At 46.0% G+C, this 12322-nt stretch overlaps 2 protein-coding genes across 5 annotated transcripts in view; one reads left to right on the forward strand and one right to left on the reverse strand.

Annotated features, from left to right (window-relative positions):
• Window positions 1-12322, forward strand: part of ralgps1 (Ral GEF with PH domain and SH3 binding motif 1) — a 342472-nt gene that overhangs the window by 194233 nt on the left and 135917 nt on the right. The gene's annotated exons all lie outside the window — the stretch shown is intronic.
• Window positions 1-12322, reverse strand: part of angptl2b (angiopoietin-like 2b) — a 38113-nt gene that overhangs the window by 21489 nt on the left and 4302 nt on the right. The window lies entirely within an intron of this gene.

Genomic DNA, 12322 nt, shown 5'->3' on the forward strand with positions numbered 1-12322 from the left:
GTTAAGTCAGATTGAGATGTGCCTGTGTAAACTGCTTCCAAGTTGGTCTAACAATGCAATTTGCTTATTTTCCAAACTTGAATTTTCAAATGCAGGATTCCAATGGCACATCAGCCCAAAATGCGGACCCAGCTGCATTTTTGTTTAGATCCACAGCGTCAGCTTGGTGCTCCCCATGTTGGTTTGATTTGGGACGACGGTCCTTGAACCGCACAAAACGATTAAATAAGATGGCATTTACCCCGTCAACCCACAGGATGTAGAACCTCAGAATGAAACCAAACTTGTTTATCACGCAGGTCGTGATCCTGGTCTCCTGTCCCAACAGCCCATCGGGCTGCATGTGCTCCCAACGCCCACCTTCCATTCTGGTGAAGAGGGGCTTCCAACTCTCATTTTCACATTCAATTTAACACACTCAAGTGTGAGTTTCACTCGTCCTCTGATGGTCACAGTTTAGTGGATTTTGGGTGCTGGGCAAGTCAGAGTGGTGATGGTCATCCACATGGCCAGCCACATTTTAGCTGTGGACAGCTTTCTCCTTATCCTGAGGATGGAGTGTGAAGACATCATGATTAGCAGTCCTGACAAATTTTGGACCTACATGGGACATGAAGGCCATGTCATTACTGTAACTAGAGGAAGGCTTGAACACCACTGAACGTGAGAAACTTGAAAGACACAACACAAAACATAGACTTCATTGGACCTGCATGAATTGGCAACGGCACAGCAACACAGAAGAGGGAGAATGCCAACTCATTCTGGGACATGAGGGTCAAAGCAGTATAGGATGTGGACTTTTTGAGGTGCACTTCACTAGTGAAAATGATGGTCTTATTCTGATCCTTGTAGGATAAGAAAGCCTCAGTGCTGTAGGGTGTGGAGTTCAAAGTCACATCAGGTGTCAAGGTCCTAAAACAGAAAATAAAGTGGTGGGATTCTTCTGGAACATGAAGGGCGTAGCAGTTAAGATGTGGAATTCTTCGGATATCCTTGGGATGTGAATGGCACAAAGTCAAAAATAGAAAATGGAGATGGTCTGATTGGCAGTGCTCATAAAGAACTTGAACAAGAAGGTCTCGGTATTTCAGGATGTGGATTCTTCAGATCTGTATTAGGTGTCAAAGTTGCAAAATGGATTATTCAGATGGAAGGACTATCATGGAAAATTACTTTGTAGCTCTACAGAATGTGGAGATCCAAATGTGGCATGATGGTCATAACATGAATGATGCAAATGGTCAGATCCTCCAGAATCATGAAGGTCAAATCAGTATGGATCATCAAAAATTTGGATGGAGATGCTGCAGTAGATCCTGGTGGAATATGAGGGTCAAAGTCATAACACACCTGGAGTTCTTCAGATCATTATAGGATGTGAAGGCCTCAGTTATTCTGCAGACCATTTGAGGTGTAGAAGGCATATAACAGAAGATGGATATGGTAGAACCCTCAAGAAACATGAAAGCCATAGCAGTGCAGAAATTGTGGCTGTCCTTGAGGGATATGAAGACCTCAGTAATGCAGGACGTGGAGTTCTTTGATGTCACGAAAAGAGTGTGAGTCACAGATAAATCAAAGAAGCGTTTTTTAACAATATGCTTCTCGTTCATTTTATCTGTCAGTATTTCTGTATTAAATAGTAAGAGAAAGTAGTCTGATAAACCGTAATCCACAATCTGCCTCACATCAACTTTTAGCCCTTTAGTAATCACTAAATCCAACATGTGCCATGCTTTGTGTGCTGGCTGACGTAACATGCTGGCTCAATCAAGAGAGTGCAGGAGGTTCATGAATTCTTTTGCTTTCGGGTCACATTGACTATCGATATGAAAATTAAAGTCGCCAACTGTTAGGAACCTGTCATAGTTAGTAATTATAATTGACACCAAGTCTAAGAATTTCTCAAAGAAAGCTGCATTGTGTTTAGGAGGTCAATACACGGACAATACTAGAGACTGAGAAACTCCATGAATGACAACGGCAAGATACTCGAAAGACTTGAATGTACCAAAGCCAACATCTTTACTCTTTAACTGGCTCGAGTAAATATTTGCTAAACCGTAATGCAGGATATGGAGCTTTTCAGGCTCCGATTAGGTGTCACCGTCATGACATAAAGGACACAGTAGTACAGCTCTTCGTGTACCAATGGATCATAGAGGGCTCTCTCACAGGGACCTTGGACGTCCTTGAAGGCCATGAAGGCACCAGTGTGCCGTTTTTTTATGGCCACAGGGAGAGTGGAGGACCCTTATTGAACACGAAGTCCATAGCAAAATATGATGTGGGATTCTCCAAACCCACAGTGTTTTAGGAAGTGATGTTCTGATGTCAAGGTCAGAAGATGGATGGCATATGTGGGACGTTGCTTGGTAAATGTTAAGTCAGCAGTAACGGGATATGGAGTTCTCAGACACCACAGTGAGTGTGCAAGTCATACCATCATACAACATGGAGGCCTTCAGAGACATGTAAGGTGGCAATGTCAGAACACCTTAGTGGGTGGTGTTCAGGTCCTCATGGACACACATGTTTTAGTAATATTGAGTTATGTTGATCATTCTGGCCTCTGTGATGCAGGATATGAAGCTCTTCTAACATAATACTGTATTATGGGTCAAAAAACTGGATGGTGTAGATGGTAGGATCTTTGAGAAAGTTGAAGTGGATAACAAAACAGGATGTGAAATTCTTTAACCCTTAAAGGAATGTAAAGTCCTCAGTAATGCAGAGCGTGAAGTTCTCTGACGTCACACCGAGTGTAATATTCACACCATCAGGGACTCAGGGACCTTTTGAAGTCACATAGGACATCAGGACAGCAAACATATCAAAGTGTGATGTTCAGACTCCCATGGACCTGAACGGCACTATTAGTGCTACTGAGCTCTCTCAATCAGAATGGGATGTGAAGGTCTTGCTAATTCTGGATGTGGTGGCCTTCAGACCCACTGGAGGTGTGACAAGGCTGTAGAATCAATGGTGTAGCACAGGGCTATTCGATTACTAATTCAGTTGGGCCAGATTTTCAAACCATGAAATTTAGCCTGGCCCGACATTTTCAGGGGCCGGTCAGCAGCAGGTAATAACAAATTTCAAACCAACACAAATGAACGTATTTAAAAAACAAGTGATGTTTATTCATTGTTTCAGAGCGGTGGCTCTGAGGCTGGGGGGTCTGTGCTGGCAATCGGATGGTTCAGATCCCATAAACGCCAGAAATAACCCCTGAGCGAGGCCCTTAACCTGTAATTGCTCCGTCCCAGGTATGACGTTAATCTGCATCCAGCCCTGCAAGTTAGGCCCTCCAACCTGCAGGGGCAAACCTGGGGGTTGGTGGCAGGATGGGCACTCTCCCATTCCATCTGAACAAGTGTGGTGCTGAGGTGTCACCCATCACATGGCTGCACTCATCGGGTCCTTCATCTGGGATCCTGAGCGGGTTTGTCATGTGGTGGGTGCGGCAATGTGCTGTATCAGCGCCTGCTTCTAACCTCCTCCTCCTCCCTTTCAAACGTGGTCGCGTCTGACATCGGCATATGTGCATAAAAAGAAAACAATACAAAAGCTATAAATGAAAAGAATCTGAGGAGGTCGCAATACTTTTTTTCCACTTTTGAAATAAAGAAGAAACATTTTGCTCAAATCTGACCTAGTAGCATCTCAAAGTGCCTAAAGACAAAGTAGTGCACAGTATTATTAGCACCAACGTTTGCTTCCCCGGTCATATAATAATAACAATTCTTTAATATTTACTTGGCCATTTGCGTCAAAGACGGGACTCGAACTTGTCATCTTTTTTAATGGGAAGCAGCAGAGCTCCGATTGCGCCACTGCATACATAAAAAAACCCTGTTACTGCCCAAACAGAATGAAAAAGAACTATCAGTGCCACCAGTGCCCATTCCCATAACCAACACACATGAATACAAGCATCTACTGCCCACCGAGAGTACGCAGGCTCGTCTTAAATCACCACATGTGTGTTGAGATTGTGATGTGTGTCGCTACTGCATGGGCCGTGGGGGTGGAGTCTTGAGGGTAGGCACTTTGTGGGGGCTCAGGGCACCCCCTGGAGAGAGCCGAGGGACATGATCAGGCCGAGAGGGGAGTGAATGGTAAAAGAGATCCAGAGAAGCGGGTCCTTCGATCTGTCGTTTCACAGTATCACAGCCCATTACCACCTCGTGCAGGCACATAACAACACACAGCATTGTGGGTTGAATGTTGCCTTCATGGTCTGTAACACTGTAGGGAGTTCTTAAGGCTCATGAAATGTGTTTTTTTCCTGTTTTTTTCTCTGCGTTTCTGTCGGGACCATGCACTGGGCCACTCGGAGTGCCTTCTAGTGCCACATGTTGTCCACGGGCCGCCATTTGAGCAGGCCAGGTCTAGAAGGTTAGGATCATGATGGAACGTGAAGGTCATAGCAGCACAAGGCATGGAGATCCTGAAGAGCACCTCCTGTCTTTAGATCCACATGAAGTGTCCGTGCCAAAGTGATTTTTTCCAGATTCTTGTGGTACAGATGAGTAGTAAAATTTAACCAGGAGAGGGATGCCCGAAATCCAAACCATCAGGATATTTCCGGAAGTAGGCATTAAATTGCTTAGCAGTCCAGCTCATCCGACAGTCATGCAGTTGTGCCCCACATTAGCAGGATTTCCCCAGCGGATCCTTTGAGTCATAATGCTGATAGCTATGAAGGAGCCCCTTGGTGATTCCCTTCTTTTCGCTTCCAGAAGTTCACCAGCCGTGCGCCACGAGTGAGGCAACTCCTTAATGGCACTTTTTACATTTTCACTCTCTCTCTCTCTCTCTCTCTCTCTCTCTCTCTCTGCTTCTCCTATCGGGTGGCTCAGTGTGCTTTGGCTAGGAGGAGATGTCTTCACCATCCTGCCCCGAGTATCCTGAGAGGTTTCTTTTCTTCTTTTTTTTTTTCTTTTTTCCATTTCTTTCTTCAGCAGAGACTTTGATATCCAGTTACAGACGACCTGCCTCACTGCTAATTTCCCGAAATCCCGGTGGGGAGCTGCGCGCTCCCACAAATCCTTCTCGCACTTCTGTCCCACAGGGCTGGAATTTGACACAGGCCACATCTGAGGGGGGGCCTTAACAGAGTGGACAGGAAGGAAGGAAGGAGAATAGCATATCTGTGTGAGAGCTTACCATCTGACCCAAAAGAACAAAAAAGGAAATGTCCACACATCTCAAAATGATGCCACCAAGAACAAAAAAAAAACAGAGCAAGGGCTTAAACAGAAAGGTTGACAAGGGACAGCATGGCAGGTGCCGGTTGCCTTAAGGAGGAACAGAGGATCTCCAACACCTAAAGATAACTTGTCACCCAGAGTGTCACAGATGTGAGCTCTCAAGACCACCGACGATGGCAAAGCTCTCGGTGCGTCTCCTGGTCACACTAGTCTGCTGCAGAGTGAGGCGTTTATTCAGTCGCTCTAGCCGTGGTGCTGTCCCTCTGTGTCACAAATTCTCTTCCTGACAATCGTGAACTTCACTCCATCATTGCCGGCTACTAAATATTAGGGATTGGAGTAGACACTCGCACCCCACCACCCCTCCACCAGTAATGGTTTCCTCATTTCAGAAATTCTCTCCACTCCTCTCCTTAAGGCAGGGGTCTCAAATTCCTGTTCGGGAGGTTTGCAGTGGCTGCAGGTTTTTGTTGCAACCCTTTTCTTAATTAGTGACCTGCTAATTAACTTATTTTGAAAATTGTTTTTTAAGATTTGTTCCTCTAAATTTCTTCATTATTGAATTGCTTCATTTCTTTCTTTAAATGGCACCCAAATAGAAATGAAATATGAAGCCAACAGAAGACCAACTCAGTCAGGGCCTCAAACTCCAACAAATTTCATTCCAACTAGTTGGTTAATCAGGCGCCGAGTCTTGTCGTTAATTACACTCGTTCTTTAATTTCATGCCTTGTTGCTGCTCTCATCGGTTAATAGCAGACATTTCTTAAATTATTGATTTTTCTCAGATCAACATTCCTGAGACCTTCATCTTTCTTTATTTTCAGATATTGTGTGATGCACAGACACAGTTTGCTGGTCTTGTTTTGCTTCATTTTCTATCTTGTGATTGTTTGGCTGCTAATTAAGGAAAAAAAAACAATTGAGGGGTCCGAGTCTTCCAGAGCAAGTCAACTAAAATTAATTCAGAAGAAGTTAATCAGCAGCAAAAACAGGACACTAATTAAGAAAAGGGTTAGAATGATAACCTGCAGCCACTGGGGCCCTCCAGGACCGGAGTTGGGGAGACCCCTGCTATAAGCTAATGTGAAATGTGAGGTTCTGAATTTCACCATCCGTGTGGTTTAGTAAGTTTCCGGGGTTCTCAACCTTTATAACCCCAGTTTCGAGCCCACCGATATACATTTCTGTTTCCTCATAGCACACATCCTTTTTCTAACCATAAGTCATTGTTTTAGTGCCCCCCTATCCCTGCCCTACCATTACAGGAGTTTTCTAAGCACCTGGGATTTTCAACTTTATCTTAGCAACTGGGATGATAAACTCCACACAAACACATCACTGCCATTGTATGGTACAAGTCCCCCTTTTTTTAACCTAAAGCATTATGTGGTGCTTTTGGAAGTTTAGACCACCGCCCACTTCCCACTCCATATATCAGTATAGGATATTAAATACCAAGAGTCCTCAACCTTTCCAGAACAGTTCTAATGGTCATAACAGCTGTGGAGCTGACACTCCCACCACCATTCTCTATGTGTTAGAAATTGTCACCACCTCCTCAAACTAAAGCCACTGTCATAATTCTAATTGTCACATCCCGTCTTCCCTCTATTTAGATTGCCAGGGGTCCTCGACCTCGCTTAGAGCTATGATAACCACATTGATGACCCCATATGTGCCCACCACTGGCTCTTTATATCACAGGCCCTCTTCCTTAAACTTTAGCAATGCTTGGCACTCAAAAACGCCACGTTGGGTCCTGAATACCAGGGGTTCTCAACCTTTCTTTAATAATTATAATACCCATGGACCTGACCAATCCAGTCTCTGCATGTCATAAATTGTCATTCTGTCCTCATACTAAAGGTGTCTTCATTGTTCTTAAGCTCTCCCCAGCCCCCATGTAGGTAGCTGAATACCAGGGTTTCTCAATCTCTTCTTTACAATAGTGCTATCCTTGATGTTGATCCATTTTCATTAACACCACCATCTCCACGGCTCACAAGCCCTCTCTTTGAGCTAAAACAATAATCGGGGTTCTGAATTTCAGCCCCGACCGCCAGCTTGTAGATTAATGAGTGCCAAGAGTTCTCAGCCTTCCCTCAACAGCCCTTGTAGCCGTGGAGCAGACACTCCTACCACCACCACCACCACCAGTCCCTCTCTACATGTCATAAAACTGCCATTGTTTCTTCAAGCTAAAGCTGCAGTCAGAGTTCTAAACTTCACCCCATCCCCAAGTGAATTACTACATCCTTGGGGTCCTCGACCTTTTGTAGCCGCTGTGATGACCACGTTGGTGACCCCACATATAAGCACATCATGTCACAGGCCCTCTCTCTTTATACTGTAGGAACAATCGAAGTGCTCAGAACTCCCAACCCACTCCATGTTGCTCATTAAATACCCAGAGTTCTTAGCTTGTCTTTAATGACATGTGATAGCCATGGAACCGACACCCCCCCATACCAGTCAATCTATAAATGTCAGAAACTGTCATCCTTTACGCAAACTAAAACTTGAAACAGAATTTTAAATATGTGTGGAGGTTACTAAATACTCAGGGTTCTTATTTAACAACTGTGCAAGGTGTTGACCCCCATTGAACATGTCCACTATCCCCACCCCAAGGGTCACAAGCCCGCTCTTTCAACTAAACCAGTAATCAAGAGTCCTAAATTCCACCTCCATCTATGCTGTGTAGGTTACTAAATACTCGAGGTCGTCAATTTCTACTTAACAACTGTGCAAGGTGATAACCCCTGATGAACATGACCACCCAAAGTCCCCCAGAAAATGTCACAAGCCCGCTCTTTCAACTAATAGAATAACTGGAGTCCTAAATTCATGTATACCATGTAGGTTACTAAATACCCGGGGGTTCTCAACCTTTGTTAGCAGCTGTGATAACCATGGTGATTAGCACCACCCATATAAACACAAGGCTGACCCTGCATGGCACAGGCCCTTTGTTTAAGTTGCAGTAGTCTAAGTGCTGAGCCACCCCACCCACTCCCACTTAGTTACTAAATGCCAGGGGTTCTCAACCTTTCCCTAAGCAGCAATAAGCAAGATGTTGACACTCGATCTCCAAATCTAAATGTATCTTAAATTTCAGTAAAAGCAACTGGGATAATACCAGTCAACCAATCAATTTAGACGTCCTTCATTTACTTCATTTCTTTTAATCTTCAGACATTATTCATATCATTTGATTTGAAGAGCCCTTTCAAGCTCCTGAACCCTGTCCCATAACATTTGGGGTCCTCACACTTTGCTCACCAGCAGTAATCAATGTGCTGACCTTGACTAACGTGTGCCAGGAGATTATTTCAATTCAGACTAAAGTGATCATTACAGTGTCGCCAGGGCTTCTCATAAAGAACTATTCAATCATCTGATTTTTTTTTTTTCTTTTCCCAGATACACTTTCTATTAAAGCAGTGACCTTGGTGTTAGTAGACCCCCTCCCCACACCCCCTACTGGTTGTTTTTTTTCCTTGCCTGGTTTTTAACCCTAACCCTAACCCTAAGCCTAACCCCAGTTATCAATAATAATTAAGGTGCCAACCTTAGCCTTGCCTTTCCATGCCAAGCGTCTGCAGCACCCTAGCACCCTTCATGCCCTGCCCCCCTCCCTCATGTCTGCTTACATTTCAGCCTGACAGGTACCCCCCCCAATCCTAATTATGGTGTGGCTGGGTGTAATATGAGTTATTCCACATGTGGCAGCTGTCACAGAAAGTCGCATCAGGTGACCTACCGTGCCGTTTTTAGGGTGCCCCTTTCCTATTTTTAACAGAATGACTTCATGCAGATGTTTTAAATATCCATCATCCTTTAGCCCCACATTATGTCCCCCCCGCCCCCGCCATGGACTTGCCCCCAAGCTATAATTCATGTGGCTCCCTGTTTCAGCACTGAGGGTTAAAGTGCCTGGCGCCCAATAATTAGGTGCCAACCTCCAGAAAGGAACACGACATCTTGTCAAAGTTTGGCTGCTTTTCCTTCACTACTGAACGAGGCAATTCCCCCCGACTACGCTAACAGTGCTTACTGTACTGTGAATCGTTTTTAGTTTTAACACTTTCTGTCTTTGCATGGCAGGCACAGTATAAAACAATGGCCAGCTTTGAGAGGATGATGCGCTGTGGCCATGCAAGCCTCCTACAGCTGTCATCTGTTTAGTCTGCACTTTTGTTTACAGTCGTGGAGGGGTTGCCCCTTTTTGTTGTTCTTCTGTCCCATCATCCTGTTTCCGTAATTGTGGCTCTCGCTTCACACATTCCTTTAGTTACTCTCCGGGGGTCACGGTCCACCAGGGAGTACCTGCTTTGCATTAGTGGGTTAGTGGAGCCGTGACAGAGTGGTGCCCTGCGGTCCTTTCAAATGTCCTTTATAATAAGCCGAGTTTTAGAAAAACAAAAGTCAGCAGAAGGTGCTTTGTGTGCCTGTTACTGCAGGGGGTAGTCTAGTGGAGGCAGCAGGAAGAGTGGCATCAGTGCCAACGCTGAGTATGTATGATGAATGCCACACTACTCACCCATCACACTGCTATCACCACCTAGCGGAACAGTCTAAAAGAGTCTGAAGTCCCGTCCCAGTCTTATTTTTGTGGCCACTAGGGGGAGTCACAGAGCACCAAACTCCAAACATCCATCCATCCATCCATTTTCTAACCCGCTGAATCCGAATATAGGGTCACGGGGGTCTGCTGGAGTCAATCCCAGCCAACACAGGGCACAAGGCAGGAACCAATCCTGGGCAGGGTGCCAACCCACCGCAGGACACACAAAAACACACCCACACACAAACACACACTAAGGCCTAACCTTCATGTCTTTGGATTGTGGGAGGAAACCGGAGCGCCCGGAGGAAACCCACGCAGACACGGGGAGAACATGCAAACTCCACGCAGGGAGGACTCGGGAAGTGAACCCGGGTCTCCTAACTGCGAGGCAGCAGCGCTACCACTGCTCCTCTGTGCCGCCAACTCCAAACATAACTACACAAAAAAAGTCCCAGGTTCAAATGAACTTCTTTTATGTTCACAAAAGTACCTTTGAAACGCCTCTTCTCACTCAGCCGTGTGCAATCCAGTCCTCTTGTTTTGTATTCTTTTATTTCTCCTCCACTCCAGGCAAGATTTGTCCTCTCTTACCCGTCTCCAGCTCCCTGGGCAAAGTGGAGGAATCCCTTCTAAACTTGACCTGGCATTACTTATTTCTGGGAAGCACGTCTGGGTCAGGCGGATCAACCCTGGAATAGCTGATTCACTTCCTGACAGCTCCCCCTGAGTGGCCCCCATGGAACCCAACTGGGCAGCCTTATGGAACCACAATTCCCATGCTGCCCTGCTGACATCCAAACAAGGGATTGCCATAAGGGATACTGCCACCCAGTATATGGGTAGATGACCGGAGTCTAGGAGGCAGTGTTCCACTACCCCTAATTTCTCATAATGTCCCAACCGGGAGAGCCATCACTAAGCATGCTGTCACTGTCGTCCTTCCACTATATTGCCCTCTTGGGTGGGTACGAGGTTTCCCTCCTGTGCAGGTGGGCTGATAGTTCTAGCATTCCAGCTGCCCCAGTGTCCATCCATGTCTGCCTTCTGGTTGAGACAGGGAACATCATAGATCCCTTCTTGCCCTTCCTTTATCCTTACCTCCCAGCCAGGTAAGGGAATGGGGGTCCATCCCAGTTTGACTGACATTCCATTTGTGACACTCTTTAAAATGTAGAGCCATACCAGAGAGCTTAACTTGCTTGCACCGCTTGTTGGAACAGTCAAAAAGAGTCTAAATTCCCATCCTAGTCTGACTGTTCAAAATGTGGAGTCATACCATCCACAAACCCACCGCGTAATTATACCATAGCGCCACCTGGAGGAAAATTCTGCAAGAGACTAAATTCTTCTCCCAGTCCTGTTTAAAATATGGAAAGTTGTATTTTAATTACTATATTTTTTAAAAAGATACAATCCAGTATGTATAATAACAGTGTCCCGATTGGCCGGTTTACGGTGATATTGTGGTGTTGGCACTCCCAGAAACGCAGCCCTTCGGAAAGCGGAGGGGGTGTCAAATTGAGGCTTTCGTTTTTTGTTTTTTTTTAGCTGAAACAATGGATCGGGGGCTCAGGCCTTGATGACAGTCACGTCTGCCGCCTGGCTGATCCCCCCGTCGCTCAAAGTAATTGTCTTAACTTCATCTTCTCCACAGTCTACCTGGAAAAACAGCGACGCCGCCACGCCAACCACAGGACGGTATATAGGAACACAAAGGGCGTCGGGAATGAATGCAGGCGGCACGCAGACAGCACCATCTTGGTGGGGGTGGGAAGGGGTTCGGGGGCTATATGAGTTTCCTTAACTTCAAGAATAACACGAGTAAACACGCACAAGAAAAAAAAATCGCTGGCATGTGCGAGAATAAACTCCTAAAGTTGAGCCGCTGCGGCCATGCTGAAAGCGAGTCAGTGCTGAGCACGCAGGATGAAGCGCGTTCTAAATTTACAGCGCCGGACTCACAAAGCAGGCGAAGCGGAACGCGCTCTGTTAAAATGGGGCGCTTGATTTTTTGGTAAAAGACCTTTGGGCCTTGCATTCCCCCCAGGTCTGCCATAGCAATGCCTGCTCTACCCCCTGGCATTTGACTCCGTTTGACCTCGTTGGCCTCCTGGGGTCGTTCACCGTAGTATCTATTGTTTAAAAAAGATGAGGAGGGAGCGCGCATTGTTTGCAGCCTTTTGACTGCAAGGTTGTTTCAGGAGAGAAAGCGCTTCGTGTTACCCGGTGGGGGTTGTTGGCTGAAGGAGGACGGCATGGCAGCCCCGTCTGATTTTGGGGGAGAGCTGAGCATTCCTCACATTCCAGCGCGCGCTCCCGCTTTAGGGAGCACCGGCCCGCAGCTCAGGAGCGTGCCAGTCTGTTTATTTGTCCAACTGTCTGTGATATATGATGTATGTGTGTGTGTGTGTTTGTGTGTGGTGTTTATTTGTGGAGCAGTAGGAGTCAAACAGAATGAGGCTTGGGCAAACCTGTGTGGGGCCAGTACGGTCAGAGGGTGTAAATAAAGGGTCGTTTATGGTCTCGCCTT

This window comes from Polypterus senegalus, chromosome 9 (assembly GCF_016835505.1).
Source record: "Polypterus senegalus isolate Bchr_013 chromosome 9, ASM1683550v1, whole genome shotgun sequence".
Classification (NCBI taxonomy): Eukaryota; Metazoa; Chordata; class Cladistia; order Polypteriformes; family Polypteridae; genus Polypterus; species Polypterus senegalus.